The sequence below is a fragment of the Lactuca saligna genome, chromosome 5 (assembly GCF_052625555.1).
Source record: "Lactuca saligna cultivar CGN05327 chromosome 5, ASM5262555v1, whole genome shotgun sequence".
Lineage (NCBI taxonomy): Eukaryota > Viridiplantae > Streptophyta > Magnoliopsida > Asterales > Asteraceae > Lactuca > Lactuca saligna.
In genome coordinates this window covers 113,548,312-113,561,934 of record NC_136421.1, presented here as the reverse complement: position 1 = coordinate 113,561,934, position 13,623 = coordinate 113,548,312, and positions in this window count along the sequence as shown.

Genomic DNA, 13,623 nt, shown 5'->3' with positions numbered 1-13,623 from the left:
TTGCTGAAAACCCAACAAATGCCCCATACAGTAAGCATACAAGAATGCATCGGGTCCACTCAGCCATCAGGCTAGAATACCCAAGGTTTATTGGCCTACCGCGTCAACCTAACCTCTCTTCCCGAGCCTTCATGACTTCAACTTACAGTCGGACGACATCGGGTATCTTCGCCTACAACACAAAGCAAAACTGCCTCAACTGAATACTACTATATGTAGACATATAAACAATCAATAATCAAGTATGCACATAATACATGCAAACATTAATCATACTGCTAACTACTACCTACTAGTCCTCTCACATCATACAGTCCCGCTACCGAATAACCTCCATGAAATGTGTAACCATAAGTAGTCAGAGGTGAGATAGCCATCCAAACAGATTATGCTACTCTAGAGCCACAACCAAACAAGGAATAGGCAAGAAAGCTTAGATCAAGAGTTCTCAGGCTATCATATATGATCACAGACAGTCCCTAGGCAACTCCACTAGATGATAACCAACAAGTACATATAACATATAGATCCAACAATGCACTATAGCATAGCAACATCGTATATACCAAGGTACGATTTAACAAATCAATACAACATAACAACATCCTATATAACAGGATACCGATCTAACAGATCACTACAACATAGCAGCATACAAAATATCAACAATCCAAGGAATGCATGACCGTATATATTCAGAGGTGAGATAGCCACCTGGATAAGTGGTCCTACTCTAGAACCATAACCAAACAAGGAACTAGTAAGAGATCCTAGACCAATAGTCCTCAGTCTATCCTACATGACTATATATAATCCCTAAGGCATCCTTCTACTAATAGATAACCAAAATTAGTGGGCATGACCTTCCTGCCATTGACCCACGGTACAAAGGGGCGAAACTCACCTGAATCAAAGAACTCTGGACATTGTGATACAATCCACAAGTTTGACTCAAAGTCAAACTTGGTCAAAAAATCAACCGTCAACGGTCAACGAAAGTCAACAGTCAACAGATCTTCATGACGTGACCATATATGGCTTACGTCGTGAGTCACCACAAGACAAAACAATCAAGTCTCACAACCCTCACAACGTGACATGCATCTCCTCATGTCGTGAGATTAGTCTGGCAACCATTTTGATCCAAAAACTTCTTAATCCATTAAGCCACTAATCTATCTTTTCTAGGAGGCTTCCTAACACTCCAAGGATCATAAAAATCATTGCTTTAAGGTCTTTTATGTCCAATACAAGACTTGGGCTCAAACTAGGTCATTCATGGAGAAAACGAAGATAAATTCTTATGCATGAATTCAAACATCATTCAAACTCCATATCTATAACATATAAGCACTAAGGGACCCTAGGGACCCATAAAGTTGGTAACTTTATGTTGTTGCAACACCCTAATTCTTAATATATTGACAAATATGCATAAAACCTTAGATCTAGCAATAAGGAAACATAAAACTTGGATCTTGATTACTCACATTGGTCCAAAAGTGTAGCTAAGGGTTGCAAATGAAACTTTCAAGTTGGAACTATGCTTCCATGGTGATCTCTTCCTCTTTAAACCACTAAAACTCCACCAAAAGCTCAAGAAACACAAAGAGAGGCTAGGCTTAGGGTTTTACTAAATTTAGGGGAGAAGGAGGCTGGTTTGGAACCCTAAAATGAAGTTTATGTTGTTTAAATACGATGGAAACCCTAAAAGATCGTGGGCTTAGGCCGTAGTGCTTCTCACATCGTGAGCTCTTATTGCTGATGTCGTGAGCTCTTATTTCTCATGTTGTGAGCTCAGTTTAAATCATAATCTTCATTTGATCACTCCTCACATAATGACCTTTCTATGGTCATGTCGTGAGCCCTGATTTTACCCAAAAACCATGCCTTTGACTGCTTGAATCCCTAAGTCGATCCGATCTGGGAAACGGGGTGTTACAATTCTCCCCCACTTGGATCCGATTTTGTCCTTGAAATCTATTCTTGCTCCCATTCTAGAAATTACCCTGTAGGGTCCTTCCCACTCGACTCTTCTAACACAGTTTGGTATTTCCTGAAACCCAAGACTCACACCCATAACATTCAAAATCCAAAGCTAGACTCATAAGCTAAATTTAGCATAGAAACTAGTGGCCAAAGGCACAACTACTGCAACACCTCAACATAATCGATCACCTCCCGATATCTCTGCAAATCTTACACGGAAGAAGCAACCCGGCGATGAAAATTCCCCACAATCATCGTTAATTCACAAGAGAAGAATTCACCTTTCATAGCAGGACCTCCAGGCCCTGAAATCGTGAACAACCCTCAAGCAACTGAACTTCCCCGCTGACACTCATGCTACACAAGATTTCCTACCTAACTCGATCAAGGTCTCCCAACCTTGCATCACTCGACAACATTCGAAATACATCATAGTTACCACTTACACATACTAACACATTAGAGAGAAATCCTATCAAAACTCGACATACAAGGTTAACCCATATTTCTTGTCAATTATGCTGATCGACATCGATAGATAGATCGGTCATAAATCTACTTGGCCAACTGCCGCCATACTAACCTCGCATGAAATGCACCAACATAAGGAAACCCAACAATCCCATAGAAAACTAGACTGGGCTCCTACTCGGATCTGACAGGGCTACTCAACTATTTATTGATGATACTCACGTTCACCTCTGATCCACTAATCGAAAAAAGCACTCGTGCTTACCCCTGATCCACTAACCAACAACAACACTTGGGCAAACCCGAATCCACTAACCAATAGAAACACTTGAACCTACCCCCGATCCAATAACCAATCAACAACACTCGGGCTTAACATCACTTAACTTATCCTACCAGGTCTTCGGGATGTGACTCAGACCTCCAATCCCCAATCAGACAAGAACATACAAGGAAGCCCTCATCACAACCCTTAACCTAGGCTCCTAACACCATAGATTCTAAAGTACAAACATGCCCTACGTATGATGCCACAACTAAAACTAATATGACTTGAAGGGAAATCCATCAACTGACGATGATCTTGATGTGCAACTGAAAGATTCAACAGTTGCACGAAAGATTTGAACATGGAGAATTCTGACTGAGAACCGAACCTTGGCACATGGTATTCCTACTGAAAGGTTCCACTCTCCCCCACTTGAGATATTATAGAGTCTAACAATTTCAAAATCCTTAGATACCCAGACTAACTTGAGCTCTACCACTTGATCCCAACTACTGATATCCTGATACATACAGGAATCGGAATCCTCACATCATCATAAATTCAGCACACATACAATCGAGAATAAGATATTTAACCTATTCATAATAAGAATTTAATTAAAATAGAGATAATAAGGAAATTTCATTGCATTTGTCATCCAATGTTACAAGCGAACTACCAAATATAAACAAGAATTGTAGATGAATACCAATACCACAACAATTGCTAAGTAGAAGAACTGCTAACTCAAATCTCGGTCTTCGGGACTCCGGTCATCCCATGATGACCATCGGGTAACTGCTAAGCTAGGGGTGTATGATCCAACACCTCCCCGAAAATGAGAAAAGGACAACAGGCTCTGATATGGCCTTCCTGACCGTAATGGAAACAAACTCGCGTACTTTGCCTGCAGTTTCAACCAAAATGGCTCTCCTTGCCATCCCTGTGACATACAAAAGATCTGCACCTCCCTCCAACGGATCCCGAACTCTGGTTGGCAGACTTAAACCGCTTTGCTGTAGGCTAGGACTGATCTGAAGCCTGATACTTCCCCCTCTCCTAGGTCTCTATCTCGGTTTCTCGCCTCCTCGCAACATCCTGAAGCTCAGCGAGAGAACCATAATGTTGGATGGACACGAACTGTCAAATATCCGACTTCAGCATGCCTAAATACAGATTCATCTAAGCCTATTCTAAAGCAGCAAACTCAAGGCTGAACAATGTACTCTCAATGAACATCTTGGTGATCTCTGCCACCGACTCGATCGTCTGTCTTAGATTCAGGTATTCCTGGGCCAGTCTCTCCTTCTCCACCAGGGAACATATCTCACATAGAACATCTTCGAGAACTGCTCCCAAGTCACTACAACTATCTGATCAGGAGTAAAAGCACCATTCACCATCTTCCACCAATCCTTCGCCCCCAAACTAAGAAGGTTTAGGGCGCACTTGACCTTCTGGTCATCCAGACAAGAACACGTGAAGAAACAACCCTCCACATCAGACAACTATCTTATCACCACAATCGGGTTTGAGACCCCATCAAACTCTAAGGGCTTCATATTATCGAAGTCCCAATACTGAAAAGCTCTCTCTCCTCGAGCCCCAACAACCAAAAATGTCGTGGTAGCTGCAGCAACAACAAACTCAAAAAGTGTGGCATAACAATCATCGAATAGCTGAATCATAACAACCTTGACCATCCCAAACAATTGTGGAGTAGCCTCTTTGATTGCCTTGGCTGCTTCTACAACAATGATCCCACAAATCTCTTCCTTACTTAGACCTGCTCTCCCAGTGTTGTCCGCTCCTAATCCTGAACCTCTTCTAGCCACCATACTGAAAATCATACCGAGGAAAGATCATATATCACCACACATTGCTTAACACATCGAGCCCTACTACAATTAGTTCCTTAGTAGCCTCAAAATTCCTCCTGAATTTCATATGGATCTTGTGCTTTCAATAGTACAGGCCCATACTACCTTCCACACCTATCCATAGTCGATTCAGAATTCATCCCAATGTCCTAAGTTAGTTCACTAGACCATCCCTAAGTCTGCTAACACCCACTTTCCTAAGAGCTACAACTTTTTGGATTAGATGTCTTAGCCCATAACTATTATTGGTATGTACTTGACCCGAGAGTAGCATGGTCCAATTTGGTTGCATGGCATTGAAACAGTTTGGATAGACTTTTGTGAGAAAAGGATATTTATGATTTATTAATATATTATAAGTTCTAATATATTAATATGAAATCATATTATTTAATTAGTAGTGATCAAGAATTAGTTTGGAATTAATTTTATGATCAAAAGAGACTAATTAAATAGATGGGGATTGATTTGGTAAATCATTCATTCTTATAAAGTGGGCTTATGATCCATAGTTCTTGATGTTGGGCTAAACCCATGTGGTGACCCATGGATACTCCATGAAGGTTAAAACCCATGGATCATGAGGAATGTCGAAAGTCATGAGTTACATGGTGTAACCCTAATGTGCACACTATATAAGAAGCCTCATAGTTCATGAAATGTGACCTAGAGTCTTGGCAAGGAGGGCTAGCCGATTTCATGAAGTGAAAGTGTTCTTCTCTCAAGTTATTCCAATTATTGGTGGTGTTGTGTGATTCCATTTAAGGTGCAACACTTGGGGCACTAAGCTCTTAAAGCTCCAAGGCTTCTAACTACAAGAAACGATATGTTATCTGACTTGTTTTATTATCCATGTATAAACTTTTGTATGCTAGTTAGGGTAATACCTTGGAAAGTTCAAGCTTGCATGTATAATAGAGAAAACATAGATCTAAGGTATTCTTGTTTTTCAAAACTAAAAAAATCGTTTTTTTGGCTCTACCTGTTCACCACGAGGTGGTAAAATTTACCACGAGGTGGTGACGGGTCTGGCAGATTTTTGGATTTGTTTGCTTAATTTGGATTAGGATCATTACCACAAAATGTTTTTGTTCATATAATTTGATTTTGTTGCTATGGTAATGATTATCCTCATCCAAATAAAAGATAATTGTCAAAGTTTCATGTTTTCTATTAGTTTATATGGTTGGGCTAATTACATGAAATTTGTTTGAATTGTCTTGTTCTTATGAGTTTAATTTAGATCATAGGCACATTGTTTGATTTTCTTGTTAGAATTTTTGATCTAAATGGTTTTGATGAATTTCGTAACTTACCCTCAAGTTATGGAAAATGAAAAGTTTTTCTTTTAAAGGGATCATTAAAATCATAGGTTATGAACTTGAAGAGTTTTTTTTTTCCCATAAATGGTTTTATGAACTCCATAACTTGTCCTCAAGTTATGGATTTTCAAGAGTCTTTTCATTAAGACCTATATTAAACTCATAAGTTATGGATTTCAAAAGTTTTTTGAATAGTTCAAACTTGCCCTCAAGATTTGGAATTTGTAAAGTTTCACTTTTGAGTACTTTAGTTCCAAACCTAGAATTTTAAAAGTTTAAAATTCAACCATTATACTATTATAATATTATAGGTTTAATATATATATATATATATATATATATATATATATATATATATATATATATATATATATATATATATATAAGAGTATAGTCAGTGTTGCTGTTAGTAGGCCTCATTAATGAAGCCGATCTATAAGGGGGTATAAGGTTACTGCCTATAAAATGGCAGTTTAATGGGTGTCCGCTCTCACCGCTTCCTTGACTGGTGGATGGTTGTTAGCCGAACGGGTTTGACAAGACATTTAAATTCTCATTAAAAGTATAATGAAAAACTAAGTAACTAAACACTTATAAATTCCCAATCTTAGTTACTTAGGAAAATGTGAATTTGGTGCTAACCCATGAAATTAGACTTTACGCCTTGTTAAGCCGTTAGTGGAGCGTGTGTGGTTAACCAACACACTAATCGGGAGTGACAGTGCGTGGCGAAGGGTAGCTTAATGTTAATCATAGATCAATGGAGCATGTGTGGTTAACCGACACATTGATTAGGTGGTTGTAACATTGGGTGTACCCAGCTAATTTGCAAGGTTATTCACACCTTGTTTGTGATCCTCGGCATCCTAGTCACAAAATTGAAGGGCACAATTGAGATTTAAACATGCCATTAAATTGTTCAATGAATCTCAAAGGATCTAGCAGTTTCAATTCACTTAAAACCTAAAATTCTTTTTTGTGGTGGAAATTGGTAAATCGTCATTTACATACCTTCAAATATTTTGCAGTTTGTGTCACACCCCAAAACCGGAATGGCGGAAACCTTTAGAGGCGGAGGACATCATGTACATTATCACAACAAAGCATAGTAGTAAACAAGAAACAACATCATCCATTGCATTAATATTATAATTTAATACAAGTGTGTTCTGTGAAGTTTATAAGACACTAAAAATGTAAATAAAAATAAGAGATGAGTCTTGAACAAGCTCCATCTTCTTGGAAAACCTGGCATCGGTACCTGTCTATTGATGACCTGAGAATACAAGTTATTTTGAAAGAGTTGATCAGCTTTAAAGCTGGTGAGTTCATAAGAATTTTAGTGTCATTGTTTGTATGGAAATGTTTGTAATAAATGTTTGATGTATATGTTTGTAGTGAATGTTTGTTGTAACGACCGAAAAATGCAACCAATTTAAATTTTTCGAAAACATCCCGATTTCATTAAATTGTTTACAAAAAGGTTTTCAATACAAATCATTTAGAGTATTCCTAGAATCACATTGCTACAAAATCATGAGGAGCGGTACGATCACGCCTTCGCCTTGCCACAGTCTCCTGAAGAACCTGAAAAACATTAAACCACAACTGTAAGCCCGAAAGCTTAGTGAGATACCCCCAAAATACCAACCACATATACGCCCTTCCAGGCTAAGACATTCCGGTCCCAAACATATTGCCTTCCGGCCCATAACATATAAAGCATACATAACACAACAAAACATAGAACAACCATGCATATCGGGACTACTGTGTGACTGGTCCGCCGTATCCGGCCTTCAGTCCACTGGATCCATTCTCCGGGGCTAATCATGTCCTTCGAGTCTACAGTGTGGTTGGTCTGCCCGCACCGGGCCTTCAACCTACCTGGTCCACTCTTTGAGTCTACAATGTGACTGGTTCGCCCGCATCAGGCCTTCAGTTGGTATGGTCCACTCTCCGAGCCTCGGCACGTCTGGTCCGCCCTCGTGGGGCCTACAGCCTATCCGGACCACTCGCTGGGCCTTCGGAATAACCGGTCTGCCCTGGGTATCTTGGCCTACAGCATAAAGCAGGACCCACCTCCACCCATCTCCAGTCCAAACAACCATGTGCACATAACATACAATCATATAACAGTCATAGTCAACAAACGAGCAAGCAAATCACATAGCATATCATCACCCTAACCAGGTTACCGACCTAACCGGTCACTAGCATATCATCACTCTATATATTGGGAAACGGACCTTAACTAGGTCTCCAGCATATACCATCCTAGCTACCAGGATGCAGACATATCAAACAATAACATAATAACCATATCCGGATCTGAATCCAATAAAGGGCCAGCCTTGGTGCCTTAGACCCTGTTGATATAGTGAGGATAACTCACCTCGAAACTGCCGGCTGTAAGGATAAGATCCCGCTGCTCCGAACTCCGACACGAACTCCTCCACTGAACACCAAAACACTCAATTCAATATATGCCCTTATTTACCAAAATACCCCTGGAAGACAACTGGTCAACCCTTGGACAAGGTCAAAGTAAACCCCTGACCGACTCTACTCGCCGAGTCAACACCATGACTCGCCGAGTCCCCAAGTTCAGAACTTCCCTCAATCAGCAACCTGACTCGCCGAGTCACCCCGAGACTCGCCGAGTCCAACCACTCTGAGTCTACTCGCACCCAACTCACCGAGTCATCCCTTGACTCACCGATTCTCGGCTCAACCAGAAATTATTGGGACTCTTCGACAAGACTCGTCGAGTCCAAGAACAGACTCGCCGAGTCTAAGGCTATCTTCAACCTACTCGCCGAGTTGTTCATCCAACTCGTCGAGTTCTAGCACATCCTCAAGCAACTCATCGAGTCCACCCTTGTGACTCGTCGAGTACTACCGGTCTGAATCCATACAGAAGCATCTCAGGCCATGCAATCGATCCAAAACATAGATCTAGCCTCCTACAACCCATCCATCACGTAAAGTGGCAAACTTTACGTGAATCCATGAAGATCTAGGCATTATACACATTAGGGCTAAGGTTTGGGACAAGATAGCTTCACTACATACTCAATCACAAGGACTTTCAGGCATTCCAACCCTTCTCCATTCCAGATCTGAGGTAGCAACCTCGGATCTAACCTCTAAACTCCAAAACACCAAAAGATGTGATCTCAACATCCCCAAAAGTGAAGAATCTAGATAATAGCAGCTCAAGAATGAGATTTTACCTTCAAAGGATGCCCTAATCTGCAAGGAACTCGAAACCAAGCAATGCCCCTTGCTCCACACCTTCAAACTTCCAAACTTTCTTCAACAATTACTTCTCCAAGCTCCAATCCACTCAACAATGGTGCTTCTCCAAGATTTTAGGGTTTCTGGGACTCAAGGGGGTGATCAAGAGGCTGGGGAGGAAACATAATGCTCTTTATATAGGGCTCAACCCCGAGAATTAGGGTTTTCTCCACTCAGCACCTACTCGCCGAGTAGGCCACTTGACATGCGACCAAAGTTGCGACCTGACTCGCCGAGTCCATCTATGGATTCACCGAGTTGCCCTCCAAAACTTACACTATTAACCCTTCAACTCTACTCTTGCGATTCCGGGATGTTACAATTCTCCCCCATTTAAATTAGGCTTCGTCCTCGAAGCCTACGACATCTCAACTTCAAAATACTTCCCACGAGGCGCCACCTGACCTTAACCGGACCAGGTTCCTCAAGGCAGAACCATAGAAACCAGAAGCTCACTTTCTCCTTTCATACGGTGTCCCAACTACCTACTTAACCCGGGCACCATTTGTACCCTCCGATAACTGCACTTAACAACCGAGAATTACCCATAATCCATTACTCGACCCATATGAGCTAGAAGTTAATCATGCACCACCCGATTCCCGATCCGAGTCCAACTCTATCCACTCCAGGCCGACAGAAGGACACACTCTTCAGAGCAACTCCCATGGGTTCTCTTCTTGCAATTGCATGCACATGCTGAACTAGTTCTAGCACCCTCGGGTTAGGAAACCCATCACTCCGACTATCCTCAAAACATCCCTCAGGATGAACCACTGATACACAAATCCTTCCCGAAATCAAACTGGGAACCCAAAACTCAATATCTACATCCCTTACGAGCCTCTTGACTTTACAGCCTCGGAAATCCCTTCTGCAACCCCTGCAGGCATCCCCTCATGATGTCATCCCAAACCGCCGCCGCACATGCTGCTCAATGACCAACGACGGACCACTCCGATCATAACTCTACACTGCCGCTTTCACTTCCGTGAGTTTGCACTTCCTTTCGGAATTCCATTCCTCCCTCTTTCCTTACCATGGAAACCACTCGACTGCCTTGTCACCACGACAAATACCACGGTGCTCACCCCACGCTACACCATCTCTTTAAAGCGCACCCGATATCCATACATCACCACTACTCTGACTCTCATCGCAGGGACTCTCAAGCCCATGCACTACCTTCACTACTCAAGATCGCTACCCGGGGCCAGACCTCCTAATGTAATCACACTGAAACATACGCAATACATGTCCTCGAACCGATCCAACAATACTTGCAGAGTCTTCAGCATGACTAGACCGCCTCCCCAGGCCTTCAGCCAATCTGGACTACTCTCAGAACCTTCAGCCAATCTGACTGGACCATCCTCCGAGCCTTCGGCCTGACTGGTACGCCTACCGGCCTTCAGTCTATCCGGACCGCTCAACAAGCATTCATCATTCCGAGCTATCGCTTCGGGAAATCCTCCCTTGCATATCGTTCTAGCCCTCTAGGGGTTCCGAACTCTATCTCCATCATACATACTCGATCTCGGCCTTCTCCCAGGCCTTCCACAATCAAATGCCCTAGGTTTGTATTCCGCCCCGCATGCCTGTTACTCACTCATACGAGCCTGCTCTCGGCTGATAGAAATACCGCTGAATTCCCCAAGCAGCTAAGCAACCTCTCAAGCCTAACGACTATCCGGAGAATTTCCAATTCTCCCCCACTTAAGACACTGACAATAAATCACCGGTTGCCATCACCGATCTCCCAAAGCAACCTTGCAGAAAATCAACACTTACACGCAAAATGTTTCTCACCAGCGCTAACAACTTTCATAAAAATCATGTTTTCACACTGAACAACCCGCTCGAAAGGAACCCAATCTTCAAATATCCATTCTTCAGATTGCAGCGGCTACCCGACATTCAACCCAACGCCACAGCCGTCACTAATCCTCCTAAAGATAATCAACGATAGCTCGAAGCACTAATCCATAGTCATATCAATCCTTCAGGGAACAAAGGATACCAAAACGAAATCCCGAACACAACTCGCCAAACCGTCAAGGAACAACGGATACCACACGAAAACCCGAAACGCAATTCCTTAACCATCCAACGAGACTAGCTGATAACGATACTCCATAATAATCATAAATAATCAAAACAACAGAAAGAAACATACCCGCAGCAGCAAGTTGAAAAGAATGACCCTAAGCCCTTGGGGGCTCCGCTCCACCCTGACCTCCACTTATGATCCTCAACGTAGCCGGTGCTGGAGCCTGCACCAGTCCTGCAGCAAGCTGTGGGCAGTTGACCCTCAAATGTCCAACCTGATGACAATGATAACATATCCTCAAATCCCGAACCGGCACTGACTGCCGACAATCCCTCGCACAGTGTCCCTCCTTTCCGTACTTGCGGCATGCTCCACCGGACCGACAAACTCCGGCATGACCCCTTCCACACTTTCCATAGACGTGGCTACCCTGATCTCCCATCCTGGAATCAACGGTCTTAGACCGTTTCGTCGCCGGCTGCGACTGAACCGGAGCTTGCCTCAGCTCATGCATCTGTAACTCAATCTCTAACTCACGCCGCCTGGCGGCCTCCTGCAACTCCAACAAGGTCCCGCATCTCTATGCGGACACAAACTGTCTGATGTCTCTCTTTAGCATACTCAGATATCAGGACATCTGAGCCTGCTCCGAAGCGAACTCAGGGCAAAACATCGCCCTCTCGGTAAACATCCTGGTGATTTCCGTCACCGACTCCGAATCCTGCTTCAGCTCGAGGAACTCCTGAGCCAACCTCTCCCTCTCGACCTGCGGAACATAACGAGTACTGGACATCTCTCTGAACTGATCCCATGAAATCGCAGCCCTCTGCGCATCCGAGTATGACGCCGTGGTCAATCTCCACCAATCCTTTGCCCCGAGCCTTAACAGGTTCAGAGCGCACCTCACCCTCTGATCAGCAGGGCATGAACACGTGAAGAAACATCCCTCCACATCTGATAACCATCTCATAGAAACAATCGGATCCTGAACTCCATCAAAGGTGGGAGGCTTCGTATTATCGAAGTCCCGATACTGAAAACCTCTACTAGTTCCTCCCCCTGCCACTGCTACATCTGCTGTAGCCGCCGCGGCAGCCGTTTCCGTGAGAGTCGCATAGCGCTCATCAAAATACTCCACCATGGCGGTCTTGATCGACCCAAACAACTCCAGAAGCTCAGCCCGAAACAATGCAGCAACCTCATCATGCAGGATCTCACGAGTCCTCGCATCCAACTCGTGCGTACTCATCTGACTGACAACCTCGGGCTGTACGGACCCACCCGGAACTCCCTCTCCTGCTCCCTCTCCTGACCCGGATCCACTCCCAGCGTGTCTTGAAGTCTCCATACTGAAAATAAACCACCAGAAATCTCAAACACTTCCCACTATCCCGGGAACCAACTCCCAACCCAACCCTAGAGGTCACGGTTTCCCTGATACGCGTATGGGTCCGTGCTTTCAGTAGTACGGGCCCATACTACGTTCCACACCTACCCATATTTGTATGAAGTACTTCCACAACACCCTAGCGAAACATACATAACAACGCTCTATCCTCACAACTAGAGGAACACTAGAAATCTCTCAGAAGAAGACTCTAGGCTAGCAGGCATAAAAAATCAGGCAACACATCAAGAAATCCTGAAGATCCCTAGCCTAACTCTAGCATGCTGTTCTATTAAAGCTCAAATAAACAATGTCATGAATGGTAATTTGGGGTTACTTACTGGCTCCGGCTGATCGTACCTCCGTGTCCTCCTTTACTTATTTCGAAAACCATTTCAAATTCTCTTTTGAAAACCCTCCTCGATTTGAGACTGGAGTCACACAAGTGTTCCTACAATTCACTCAAACCAAGGCTCTGATACCAACTTGTAACGACCGAAAAATGCAACCAATTTAAATTTTTCAAAAACTTCCCGATTTCATTAAATTGTTTACAAAAAGGTTTTCAATACAAATCATTTAGAGTATTCCCAGAATCACATTGCTACAAAATCATGAGGAGCGGTACGATCACGCCTTCGCCTTGCCACAGTCTCCTGAAGAACCTGAAAAACATTAAACCACAACTGTAAGCCTGAAAGCTTAGTGATATACCCCCAAAATACCAACCACATATACGCCCCTCCAGGCTAAGACATTCCGGTCCCAAACATATTACCTTCCGGACCATAACATATAAAACATACATAACACAATAAAACATAGAACAACCATGCATATCGGGACTACTGTGTGATTGGTCCGCCGTATCCGACCTTCAGTCCACCGGATCCATTCTCCGAGTCTAATCATGTCCTTCGAGTCTACAATGTGGTTGGTCCGCCCGCACCGGGCCT